Consider the following 14,180-nt stretch of genomic DNA (forward strand, 5'->3'; position numbering starts at 1 on the left):
CCCGACATTGGGTAGTTTTTCTCCTAGGGGGAGAAGAAAATTTTTCTGGGTATCCCAGATTTGGTAACATCGAATTGATCTTTTCTTTCAGGAAATTATCAAGGTTGATAAGCTTTTCTATTTATTAAAATCAGTAATATCGGAGTTCACGAGTCATACAAAGAAAATACTACGACTTGGGGAAAATTTTCTTTTCAAACACAGCACAGAAATTTTACATAGCCTCCCAGTAGTGTACATTTTTTTAAAAAGTGCTCCCTCTGTTAGGCATTCTCCAACAGTAGAAGGCTCTGTGATCTCCATCTCTTGGGAGGCAAAAAATTACCACAAGAAAAGAGCCGGGAGCCAGCGGATTGAACCCTGGAAACGGCCCGCTCTTTGCCCTGGGCAGTGCTCGAAGGGAAGAAACTGAGGGCCCGGGAGTTGAGTGTGTCCAGTTGTCTGCCAGGCAGGATAAGGACTGGGAAAAATGAAAAAAAAATTCCTAGACATACACAACCTACGAAGCCTGAATCATGATGATATACAAAATCTGAACAGACCAACAGTAGATAAGGAAATTGAATCAGCAATAAAAACATCTCCCATCAAAGAAAAGCCCAGGACCTGTAGCGTCTCTAGTGAATTCTACCAACTATTTAAAGAACTGATACCATTTATTATGGAAAACAGTATTGTGGTTCCTCAAAAAATTAAAAATAGAGATACCATATGATCCAGCAAACTCTCTAGTGGGTATATAGCTAAAGGAAATCAGTATGTCCAAGAGATTATCTGCATACCACCAAGATATGGATTTTTTTTTTTATGGTGGCACAGAGTCTCTCTCTGTCGCCCAGGGTGCGATTTTGACTCACTGCAACCTCTGTCTCCCGGGCTCAAACGATTCTCATGCCTCAGCCTCCCGAGTAGCTGGGATTACAAGCCCATGCCAATATACCCCGCTGATTTTGTGTGTGTGTGTGTGTGTGTGTGTGTGTTTAGTAGGGACGGGTTTTCACCATGTTGCCCAGGCTGGTCTTGAACTCCTGGGCTTGCCTCGGCCTCCCAAAGTGCTGGGATTACAGGCGTGAGCAACCGCGCCCAGCCAAGATATGGAATTCTTGTGTTCACCAATGGATGAATGGATGAAGAAATGGGTTTAGCCTCCCTGTGCCTTGGAAGTATCATTTCCAATTTATCATCTGTGTGTACATTTTTATTGGTGTACTTGTGAGCTCATCACTAATTTTTGCAGTCTGTTAATCTACCGTAGTTTCAGTTTCATTGTATTTTCTTATATATTGTGTACTGATGATGTGTGAATCGTTAGTAATGAGTACTCTATTATTTTTAATTAAATGTCATAAAATACATGAAAATACATTTTTCTGTAGAATAACATGTTTTCCTCCTACTGTGAATAAAGACATAACTCACTAAGGGGAAGAATCTTGGCCAAAATGTGTGATAAATCATGGAGCAGTTAAAAGTGTGCAAAAACAAACAGTAAAGGTGAAAGGAGGCACAAATTTAATAAAGTTACTCCATAAATCCTAATTGACATTAAATGTTGGAATGTAGGAACTGATTTATTAACCATATAAATTTAAAACAGACATGTTATCTTTTGACAAATTGTTTACCTATTTTAGTTTTCAAAGTGGGCAAAATTAACACCTCAAAATGTAAAAGTGTTTTAAGAGAAGGATCAGAGAGAGAGAGAGAGAGACTGTGTGTGTGTGTGTGTGTGTGTGTGTGTGTGTGTGTGTGTGTGTGTATAAAATGGTAATATGTACACTTAACATTACCTTTTGCCTAAATGACTAAATGGCCTATACCCAATCTGGCAGGGTCCTTTTTCCAGGAGAACTGGGAAAACTTTTCATATTTAAGTTTGGAACAACAGAGAGAACGGGAAGACTTTGGCATTTAGAGAATGTGAATATTTGTATTTCTCGATAAAGTGAGAAATCTTTTTGGAAAAGCTATGGCTTTAGTCAGTTTCAGATCTGAGACCCCTTTCTTGTAGGCAGATGTGCTAACCAGTACACCCAAAAACTTTCTCTTCTGTGCAGCAATCCATAGCAGAATGAAAGGAGGATTCTTTGGATATACTCAAACCTAATAACTTTTAATATATTTTTATCCACAGTGTGTTTCTTCCTTCATACTTTCAATTCGTTAAAATTAATATTTAGATTGGTGCAAAAGTAGTTGCAATTTCGAACCATGAATTTTTAAATCATTATAACTAGGCTCAAACACATCTTTATTAATCAAAATAGGAACCATTATAATCAACACATTTTTGCCAACAAGAAATAAGTTTGTTTATTCCTGGAGGGTAAAAATCTGTGCTTCGGGATTGGACAGAAAATGCTTGCATCCGGCTCGTTGTGGAAGCGTTTTACCTGCAAAAAGTTGTGGAGATGCTTGAAGAAGTGGTAGTCGGTTGGTGAGAGGTCAGATGAATATGATGGATTAGGAAAATCTTCGTAGCCCAATTCGCTCAACTTCAGAAGCCTTACTTGTGCGACGTGCAGTCGAGTGTTGTCGTGAAGAATTGGGCCCTTCCTGTTAACCAATGCTGGCTGCAGGCATTGCAGTTTTCTGTGTATCTCATTGATTTGCTGAGCATACTTCTCAGATGTAATGGTTTCACGAGTATTCAGACAGCTACAGTGAATCAGACAAGCAGCAGACCACCAAACAGCGAATATGACCATTTTTGGTACAAGTTTGGCTTTGGGAAGTGCTTTGGAGCTTCTTCTCTGTCCAGCCACTGAACTAGTCGTCGCCGGTTGTCGTATAAAATCCACTTTTCATCACAATCCGATGGAGAAATGGTTCGTTGTTGCGTAGAACAACGGAAGAAGACACTTCAGAACGGCCTTTTTTTTTACTCTCTCAGGTCATGAGGTACCCATTTACCAAGCTTTTTCATCTTTCCAATTTGCTTCAAATGCCGCACGGTAAAATGGTCGACGTTGAGTTATTTGGCAACTTCTCTTGTAGTTTTAAGAGAATCAGCTTCGCTGATTGCTCTCAATTAGTCTTGTCAACTTCCCATGGCCCGCCGCTACACTCTTCACCTTCAAGGCTCTTCTCATCTTTGCAAAACTTCTGGAACCACCACTGCACTGTACGTTCATTAGCAGTTCCCGGGCCAAAGTGGGTTGTTGATATTGCGAGTTGTCTCCGCTGCTTTATGACCCATTTCGAACTCGAATGAGAAAATTTCTTGAGGCCAGGCGCGGTGGCTCACGCCTATAATCCCAGCAATTTGGAAGGCCAAGGTGGGCGGATCACCCGAGGTTGGGAGTTCCTAGACTAGCCTGACCAACAAGAAGAAACTCCGTCTCTACTAAAAACACAAAATTAGCCAGGCGTGGTGGCGCATGCCTATAATTTCAGCTACTCGGGAGGCTGAGGCAGGAGAATCGCTTGAACCCGGGTGGCGGAGGTTGCGGTGAGCCGAGATCGCGCCATTGCACTCCAGCCTGGGCAACAAGAGCGAAATTCCGTCTCAAAAAAAAAAAAAAAAAAAAAAGTTGAAGAGGGAAAAAATAGTTTTTTTTTTGTTTGTTTTTTTGTTTTTTTTTATATCTTGTTAAGAGGGAAGTGAACTTCGCGTCGTGGCTGGTTAACTTAATTGGTTAGAGCGTGGTAATAATAATGCCAAGGTTGCGGCTTGGATCCCCGAACGGGCCACAGTGGGTGTTAGCTTTTCATCATTTATATCGATCATCTGTGAACGCTGTGAACGCAACCAATGTGTCTGAATACAAACTGTAGATCATCACCGCTAAACCCAAGCAGTCATCAAGATAATTCCACCTGCTAGAGGGAGTATTAAGTAACACTTAATACCTTAATTTGAAGAAAGGATATTGTTTAGTTGTCATATCTTTTTTTTTCTTTTTTCTTTTTCTTTTTTTTTTTTTTTTTTTTTTGAGATGGAGTCTCTCTTGTTGCCCAGGCTGGAGTGCAATCGCACAACTCGGCTCACGGCAACTTCCGCCTCCTGAGTTCAAGTGATTCTCCTGCCTCAGCCTCCCGAGTTATTTTCCATATTCTTGATTCTTGAAGATTAGCTTGGCTTGTTATGTAATTCTTGGTTCACACTTTATTTTTATTTTTTAATGCTGATCTAATTTTTTATATTACTGTTCAGAAGTCTGATACTAGGCTTCTATTTATAGAAACTTTCCATGGATAATCATTTCAATGATTACATCTACTCTTTTGACTCTTTTCTTTCTTTCAGGTAAAACAATTAAAGTATTAGGTTTTCTGAGGCCTTACCTTAACCGTATGCAGAAAAGCCTTCTTTGCTCCTTTGTCTCTATATTTGGTCCCCTAAATTTCTTATTTGCATAGCAGCCATTGAGACTTTAGCTTGAAACAGAAAATATAATTTTTCTTCTCCAAACTTTCCCAACTCTCCACAGCACATCACACTAAAGTGTTAAGTGAAAGATCCTCTTTCTTCCTCGTCTAACCCTTATTTTCTCATTTTGTCTTATTTCCTCCTACTCCCTGCCTCAAATTTAGAATTCCTTGGAGTTTCCCCAAACACTGACTTATTTCTCCATGCTGCCTCTAATGCCAGATTTCCCTATCCCCTCCGTCTCTCATCAGCCTATTTCTTACTTTTCATCTATTAAGTCTTGGATTGAGAGAAGAGAGAGACCCTCTCATATTGTTTTATACTCAGTACCTGTTTTAAGAAAAAAACGAAGAAGTGAAATCAAAGACAGGCAGCCCGGCACCAGGCCCAAAACCAGACCTGGGCCTGCCTGGCCTAAACCTAGTAGTTAAAAATCAACTCATGACTTAGAAACCGATGTTATTCATAGATTCCAGACATTGTATAGAAGAACACTGTGAAACTCCCTGCCCTGTTCTCTTTCTCTCTGACCACCGGTGCATGCAGCCCCTGTCACGTACCCCTTGCTTGCTCAAATCAGTCACGACCATTTCATGTGAAATCTTCAGTGTTGTGAGCCCTTAAAAGGGACAGAAATTGTGCACTCGAGGAGCTCGGATTTTAAGGCAGTAGCTTGCCGATGCTCCCAGCTGAATAAAGCCCTTCCTTCGACAACTCAGTGTCTGAGAAGTTTTGTCTGCGGCTCGTACTGCTACAGGATCAGTTATCACTTCTTCTGAAATCTTTTCCTCATTATTTGGAGTGACAGTTTCCCCTTTTCCATGTTTCTGTGATAGTGCATGAGTATTTATCTCTGTGGTTTCATTTGTCAATTTAAAATATAACCACCCTGTTTTGGGTAATTTTATTACAAAAATCAGTGCTTGAGCCCTTTGTTACCTCGGGCACGTCCATTTTTTCAGGACATCTGTTACCTCTAGAGCCTAGCTCAGGATGGGGCACATTGTAGGCTACTCATTAATTTCTTTGAAATAAATGTCTAATCAAATTTTTGAAAATAATAAACTCATGCCATTTATGCTGCAGATTTAATGTCAGAAAAATATCATAAGACTCAAGATCTTGCTAACTGGGAAATATTGTCTTTCTTTTCTGTTTCCTGAAATATTGTGATCAATCCAAGTTTTAGCTGCCAAGAGCAGGAGTTTTCCACTTTGCTATTTGTCAGAGATTCATAAGTGGCACTGTCCTGTCATGTCAACAGATTTGGAGGAAGAGCACCATCTCACTGTTGAGCACCTTCCAGATACCCGGGAAATGCTGGAAAAGGAAAAAAGACAGTGACAAATGTCAGTTGAAATAGGAAAAGAAATAAAGCATAGACATGTTGTACATCATCTGTCCATTAAACAGATTGACATAATCACTGAGCATGTGCTTTCCAGAGCAGTAAGAGTGACACAAACAATAGAATGACCGATGACTCCTAGACACACTCACCACACATGAATTCCCATCACGTGAATTCCCAGATACCACCTCTTTTGTCATCACCTTCTGACAGTCTACTGGGCACAGCCTACCCTCCCCCATCACATCCCCTGCTCAGCAGTGTCCTCCAGACAAGCATTGACTTAGCAGAAGCTTGAGTGGTCTCCAGATCTCAGTGTGTTGGATCTTCCTGGCTTCTCAACGTCCAGAAGAGAGTTGGAAATCAAAGCCATAGGAAAACATCGAAGAGTTCCTTGAAATCAAATCTCTGTGTTTACTCTGCCTAGCTTTGGGGGAGAAATTTAGACTCTAGCTATGAGCTGTATTTGGTTATGAATCATGGAGTTTCTATAGCATTAATTTTAACAAATAGAACGTATGAAGGAAAGCGCCGGGTGCAGCGGCTCACGCCTGTAATCCCAGCACTTTGGGAGGCCGAGGCCGGTGGATCACGAGGTCAGGAGTTCGAGACCAACATGGTGAAACCTTGTCTCTACTAAAAATACAAAATTAGCCAGGCATGGTGGCGCATGCCTGTAATCCCAGTACTCAGGAGGCTAAGGTAGGATAATTGCTTGAACCTGGGAGGCGGATGTTGCACAGAGCCGAGATCGTGCCACTGCATTACAGCCAGGGAGAGAGTGAAACTATATCTCGGGGGGTGGGGGCAGGGGGAAGAAAAGGGGAAAAAAAGAAAGAAAGTATGAAGGAAAGAAACACACTGTGGGTAAAAATATAAAGAAAAATATGGCTGGGGACAGTGGCTCATGCCTGTAATCCCAACACTTTGTGAGGCCAAGCGGGTGGATCACCTGAGGTCAGATATTCGAGACCAGCCTTACCAGCATGGTGAAACCCTGTCTCTACTAAAAATACAAAATTGACCAGGCATGTCAGCACCTGTCTATAATCCCAGCTACTTGGGAGACTGAGGCAGGAGACTTGCTTGAATCAGGATGGGGAAGTTGCAGTGAGCTGAGATCGCAGCACTGCACTCCAGCCTGGGCAACAAGACCGAAACTCCCTCCCAAAAAAAAAGAAAAAAGAAAAACATTAAAAGTTATTAGGTTTGAGTATATCCAAAGAATCACCATCTCGTTCTGTTGTGAAAAGCCTGATTGTAGCAGGGAGTTTCTGTAATGTAGTAATTAGCATGTCCGCCTAACATGTGAAAGGATTCTGGTTTTTAAATCCAGTGGAAACAACAGCTTTTCCAAAAAATTTGTGTCACGGATACCTTCTTCCAGTCTGAGGCTGGCGTTTTCTCTCTCAATAGGCTTTTGATGTAAATGATGTTTAGTTTGGATGAAGTCCATAGTTTCAATCTTTTAAAAAATGCTTACTTGTTTTGTCAAGTCTACAAAACATTTGGCTATCACAAAGGCAAAAAGGATTTTTCTAAATTTTCTTTAATAGGCTTTGTTTTCATTTTCACTTTGAGGTGTGTGGGTGAATAATTTGAACAGGCGCTTCACAAAGACGGCCAAATGGCTACTGAACAATTTGCAATCAGAAAAAAAAAAAAAGAAAAAAGAAAGAAAGAAAGAAAGGAAAGAAAGAAAGAAAAGAAAGAAAGAAAAGAAAGAAAGAGAAAGAAAGGAAAAGAAAGAAGAAAGAAAGAAAGAAAGAAAGAAAGAAAGAAAGAAAGAAAGAAAGAAAAAAGAGAAAGAAAGAAAGAAAGAAGAGGGAAGAGGGTCTAAATAAGCAAACAAATGAAAAACGAGAGGCGACGCTACCAGGTGTCATCCATCTCTGGCAAACATTTATTGTTGTTGTTTTTTCCTTTACAGAATTATTTTCAGAAACCTTCCACAGGAGATTTGTGCTTGGAGGGTGTGGGGTGGAAAGTAGTAGGGAATGGAGAAGATTTCTAAGAAAAGTTTCCTGTCTGGAACTGCGGCAGATCTCTTTGGATAGGGATGACTGCTTAACCTCACTCTGCTTTCCTTAGCCGCGGTTGCCGCCGCGACCCTGTTCTTACCACCAGCAATTCCTCCAGGGACCTGGTCAGCAGCCCAACTTGATCTGCGTCTCTCTGCTAAGGTGTTTCCGCAACAGGGTCAACTCCGAGCCCTCACCTTTGTAAGAATCCGGGGCGCCGCGCAGGGGTCTGGAGTCCGACCTGCATTTCCAGGCGGAGGCTTCCCTGGGTCCGGCGGCCACTCTCTGCCAGAGGTTGTCAGTTATCCAACTGTCACTGGAGCCGCCACTCCAGCGAGTTTAATTTAGCCACAGAGTAGTCCTGCCTGGGTTGAGGTGGGCTTAGGATGAGTTTACTTGAGTGTGATTTAGAAATAGATCTATGGGACAGACAGACACGAAATCGGGCATTGGGGCCCTCGCAAGCAGGGTATCTAGACTGGCAGCTGCCGGTGCAGGATATTGCCAAGGACTCGGCATCCAGCTCAACTCAAGGTGGGGACGAAGACGTCCCGGTTGCAAGGAGGGAGCCCTACTCCACCCGGAATCAGAACTGTGCATAGCGGGCTCTGGATTTGCCGGGATGTTTGAGGAATTTGAAATAAGAAAGGAGAGGAGGAAATAGTTTAATGGTATATTGAGTTACTGGAGTGTATTTTAGTCACAGATTTTGGTTTTAAAAAATGAGAAATATGGAGTGCAGGATTTCTGCCTGATTGAGTACAAGGCTAGAAAATAAGTGTTACAACCTCCCTAGTCCACCTACACTTCAATGTCTTAAATCCTAGTGCATCTGTAGAGCCCAGCACCGGATGAGGGAGGGGAGTGGGGGCGGAGAGAGAACAGAACTGGAATTCTAGGTAGGGGAGTCAAATTTGCTGGGCTCTCAACTGAGACCATCGCATTTGTTCTTAGTTGGCTAAGGGTATACACATGATCTGAATTTCTCTGAGTATTCCCAAATTGTTCGGGGGAAAATTTAGCTGGTTTTAACTTAGAGATTAGGTCACACTAGGTCTCACATCCTGTGCACTTTGAGAGGACAAAAGGATAAAGGGCAGAAACTGGCATTTAAAAAGAACCGATTATCACATATTTTATAGCTATTTAATAATGTAATCCTTAATATTATGACCTGAAATCCTCTCCATGGCTGACTCTCATGTGTCCAGCTTTATTTCATACCCCACTGCCCCTTTCTCTCCAACCACACTGTCCTACTTGCAAATTGGTCCCTCTTATTTACCATGGGTTTGGGTACATATGATTTATTTTACTTTTAACACTCTTTTAAACCTAGTTAACATCTCCCCAACCTTTCAACTTGAGCACAATCATTATTTTCTCAGAGAAATCTTCCCCTAAACTTTCTAAATTAATCTTCATATATATTAAATGACAGCACTGCCTGTCTCTCTTTTCTTGGAAATGCTGCATTAATTTGGATGATAACTTGATTACTGTCTGCTTCTCACAAGAATATAGTTTCCAAGAAAACAGGTGCAGTGCCTGGTTTCGTTTACTAATGAAACCCTACTGTCCATTGCAATGCCCATATATGCAATGGGCACACAATAAATATTAGTTGACTAATATGTGAATCCATACCATTCTACAAAGTAAATGTTAATCTTATTTTGAGACAAGGAACTGAGGTTAATAGTTAATTGTCCAAGTTGCAGAATTAGTAAAAGAGTTATTTCCTATCTTTCTCGGATTTGAGACTCAATTGCAGAAACTGTGTAATCAGTAGCGAAAGAGGAACTGAATTCTTCCCTTTAAAAATAATAGACAATAACAATGGCCTTCATGGTCAGCGTCCTTAAGGAAAAATGCAGACTGGTGTCTTTGAACAGGATTTTCACAATCATCACAGTGAGACACTAATTAACTACGCAAATTGGATGCTGTATAGAGAGGTATTTGATAGACAATAGAACCTTTCCACTTTCCTGAGAGTCCTCTGCCCTTCCCAAATTCTGTAAACATGCTTACCCTCATGATATATCCAGAACAATATGAAGATCTCCAGACAGGAAACGCGGACATCTGGTCATCAAGATAGGAGATACATTCACTTTGAGCCTCAACTTAAGTTCGCAATATTCCGGCCACCACAACCCTTCCTTTTACACTACGTAGAATCTTATCTACTACATTACATCTCTTTACATTTTTTCCCATAAACATCGACAACAACGAAATCACACTCTTCTGAATTCCTGCCTCTGCCTCGTGAAAAGAAAAAAAAAGAAAAAAGAAAAAGTATATCAACGTCCACAGTAACGAGCCTCGCATCTGAGGGGAAATTTTCTTAAATTCTCCAGTCACGTCTGAAAAAAAAAGTTTTAATGGAGGACTTTGTAGTAAAGTATGGTAACCTTGATAATTTACTGAAAGGAAAGGTCAATCAACTCGATGTTACCAAAGCCGAAACAGAAAAATTTAATTCTCCCTTAACGAAGGAAACCAATGCAGCACGCAGGTTTCCGTAGTGTAGTGGTTATCACATTCGCCTTACACGCGAAAGGTCCTCGGGTCGAAACCGAGCGGAAACAACTTGCAATTTTTCGTGCTGTTTCTGTTTTTCTAGATTCCCTTAGCTGACCTTGTTGGTGGACGGCTTTACAATGGCACCATTGCACGATCTCTCAAACACTCTTAGCTTTCAAAAGCAGAATACTGTTCTATTAGGTATTTCTCTCTGCATGTTGTTAGCAGTGTCCTGAATAGGAGAAGGTGCCTGCCTTTGAAGGGGGCGAGATTGGGTTGGAGGGGTCTCTGCTCTCTTCCTAATGCGAACTGTCGCCTGCTGGCTTTATTCAAAGAGAGGCTCTTGGGGATTTCCATAAGTAAAAGTCTCTGCTTCTAGACCAAGAGTCCCTGACCACTTGAGTGAACACTACCAGTATCCAGCAATTCATTTATTTTCAGACAATATTTTCAAACATCACATGACTTTTAGAGAAGAAAAGAAGAGAGAATGGGGAGGGAATATGTGTAAGACAAGATTCTGCAGGGAGAGCTCAATTAGGGCAGACATTACTGCGTTGCCTGTTTCTCCACGATCCTTTCCCTTGATGGTCCTATCTCCCGATCGCCACAAAGACCTCAGGGATTAGGGTCGCAGGCGCCTTGTTTAATGGCCTTTTGTCTTGGAGCATTTCCAATGCGGGTCAATGCGTAGTAGCACTTTTGCGGGAAGCTAGCGTTGCATGGAACATTGGGCCAGACCCGCCTCTCCAGGTCCAGGCTGGGCTCTGGTTGCTCACTCACTGCTGAGAACCTGGCTCCCTCCGAAGCATGGCAAAGTTCCGCCTAAGGACGTTCCAGGTGGATATGGGGTAAAGCTAGGGTGTTTCCCGGCACGTACATACACTGGGGTCCTCGAAAGGAACCTAGACGGGGAGATGTGAGGGCACAAAGTGTGAAGATGTTTGTGTCACATGTTAAGTTAACCAGAGTGCGTCCACCACAGAAGAACTAAACAACTAACTAACTGGAATGATTCTACCAGCGTTTGTCAGCTAGCCTTAATAATTAGCCACTACAGTGCTGGCAGAGTGATTACATGAATTGAATAGCCTAATGTCAGCGATGGAAGCTAAGCATGGGTCCAGTAACAATGGGCTTATCTGTTACAGGAACTTAAAAAGATCTTTTCAAAATGCAAATCTGTTCATGAGACTTCTCTGCCTAAAATCCTTCCATGGATTCCCATTGTTGGTAGGGCCAATTCAAAAATCTTTAACTTGGCCTATACATAGTAATCATAGTTCTTAGTTTAGACTCAATATAGGTCAATTAATGCCTGTTAATTTTAGTGCTCCATCCTCTTTACCATCAAGTAAAGTATCCTGATTTATTTATAATAATCTACTAGAGAGTCCTGCATCATGCACATGTTCTCTCCTCCTCAGGCCTCATCTCCTACTACTTGCATATCACTCTGCAGCTCAGTCTCAATCACCAGACATACTGACGCTGTCTTAGCTCTTCTCCGCTCAGGTGTTTTTGCCATGTTGTTCTTTCTGAGGTGCAGAAAAGAAGACCTCTGCTGGCCCTTCACCTTGCTCTCCATTCAGCCGCTTCCTTTTCCCACCTGATTCTATCACATCCCCAAAGTCTCGCCTAACTGAGAGAAGGTGATATTCCAGAAACAAACATTCCCCAGTATGAATTTCTCTACATTTTTGCTGATTGTAATTCAGGAAGAAGGAGGCGTAGAAATGTGCCCAGGATCCTATTTGTGCTCAATATAGTTAAAACAAACAAGCAAGGAAAAAGAATATTGGGATCAACCCTCTAAAGTACAAGGGGACAATGGCCCTCAAAATTGCCGTTGCACAATTCTTTGATGCAGCTTTTCCACATGAATGCAAGGTATCATGGCAGATATCAGAGATGGTGTATGTTTGTAGACATAAAGAGTTTGCAATAGCAGGATGGAAAACTAAACTAACTGCTCATTAAACTATGATATATACTAACATAATTGAATACTATACTTGTTTTTTTTTTTTTTTTTTGAGATGAAGTCTCACTCTGTCACCCAGGCTGGAATGCAGTGGCACAATCTCCACTCACTGCAACCTCCACCTCCCAAATTCAAGAGATTCTCCTGTCTCAGCCTCCTGAGTAGCTGGAATTACAGGCGTATGCCACCATGCCTGGATAATTTTTGTATTTTTAGTAGAGATGGGGTTTCACCATGTTGGCCAGGCTGGTCTCCAACTCCTGACCCAGATGATCTGCCCACCTCGGCCTCCCAAAGTGCGGTGATTACAGGCGTGAGCCACTGCTCCCGGCCAACTACTACACATATATTTTTTAAATTATTATACTTTAAATTCTGTGGTACATATGCAGAACGTGCAGGTTTGTTACATAGGTATACACGTGTATAGTATATATAATACTATACATATTTTTAAAAGACTGAAGAAAACTTGTCTATTCTGATATGGAAAGGTTGCAAAAATACATTGTAAGTAAAAATTTAAAAAGGCAAGGGATTTAAAAAGTGTATAAAATGCCACTATTCATGAAAAGAAAAAAGAAAACACTTGTGTTACTCTGTCTATGTATTCAAAATCTCTGGAACGATAAACAAGATATTAAAAACAATGGTAATGCTTTTGGGAAACAAAGGCTGAGTAGACAACGATTGGGTTTAACGGCCCCTGGAATGGTGAGTAGAACCACATTTCTAGCATTTTTCAATACCAAGGTCTTCGAAGCGACCTTTGATTTGAGGTCACTTTAGGAATCTGAGGGAACACATAGGAAGACTCCCAAATTGAGGATCTGGACATAAGAAACCTGGGACAATCTCGATTGTGGGACCATCGAGAATCAGACTCTTTGGGAATATCCTTCAGGTACCAATTTGTATGTTGTATTAGTGAGCGGCTTTTACGAAGCAAAGACTTATTAATATTTCACCAAATCTGATTCATTGTCTGCATGTATTGACTAGACATTCAGAAGGCAGCAAATATTCCATAAATTTCTGGGCCATTAGCCACAGTTTGAAATGTTTAAGCGTCCTCTTTCAAGTCTACGAATATAGCTATTTTGTTTTGTTTTTGCGTTAAGAGGAAATTTCTCGTTATTTCTATTAAGACTCTAAAGCAACTAAGAAATTGTTCCTCCCTGTAAGACAAACAGGAATTACGTTGAATAATTTAATACTTTCGCGGAGAAGGGGCAGGGATGCGGGTGAGATGAACGACAAAAGGACGGTATTGTGGTCGGCCGGTTAGCTCAGTTGGTTAGAGCGTGGTGCCAAAGAGCGTGGTGCCAATAACGCCAAGATCGCGGGTTCGACCTCCGTGCGGGCCACTGGCTTCTTTCCTCCCCCTGAGAAATTTGGTTTTCATGCTCTAAGATGATTCAAATTCACCGTCCCCAGGCCACTGGCTTCTTCCCCCCGCCCCACCCCGCGCCCGAGAAATTTGGTTTTCATGCTCTAAGATGATTCAAATTCACCGTCCCCAGGTAATAATAATAATAATAATAATCTTCTTCTTCTTCTTCTTCTTCTTCTTCTTCTTCTTCTTCTTCTTCTTCTTCTTCTTCTTCTTCCTCTTTTTCCTTTTTTTTTTTAATGTTCTTTCTGTTTCCTCCAGGAATAAGGGTTGGGGACAGAAAGCTGTTCAGAGCAGAGACCTCCAAGGCTGGGAGCCTGCTTAATGAAAGTGAGGGGTGGGGGGGGGGGCGGGGAAGAGTTCAAGGAGTGGAAAGATAGCTGGCATTTTTTAAAAAAAAATAAAACTTATTTGATTTCAGATTTTCCTTCCAAATTAGTCCTGAAATCTACCCTCTTTCTCAAATTGTCGAGACACAAGATAAAGAGAATAAATTCTTAGAAGGTTGTGGATATGCCTCTGAAAAC

At 41.4% G+C, this 14,180-nt stretch overlaps 1 non-coding gene across 1 annotated transcript; it reads left to right on the forward strand.

Annotated features, from left to right (window-relative positions):
* The first annotated feature begins 10,268 nt into the window (after nucleotides 1-10,268).
* TRNAV-UAC lies at nucleotides 10,269-10,341 on the forward strand. Its single transcript has one exon. It is a non-coding gene; the product is annotated as a tRNA-Val (tRNA).
* The last annotated feature ends 3,839 nt before the right edge of the window (nucleotides 10,342-14,180 follow it).

Source organism: Nomascus leucogenys, chromosome 22a, assembly GCF_006542625.1.
Source record: "Nomascus leucogenys isolate Asia chromosome 22a, Asia_NLE_v1, whole genome shotgun sequence".
In the NCBI taxonomy this organism is placed as follows: Eukaryota; Metazoa; Chordata; class Mammalia; order Primates; family Hylobatidae; genus Nomascus; species Nomascus leucogenys.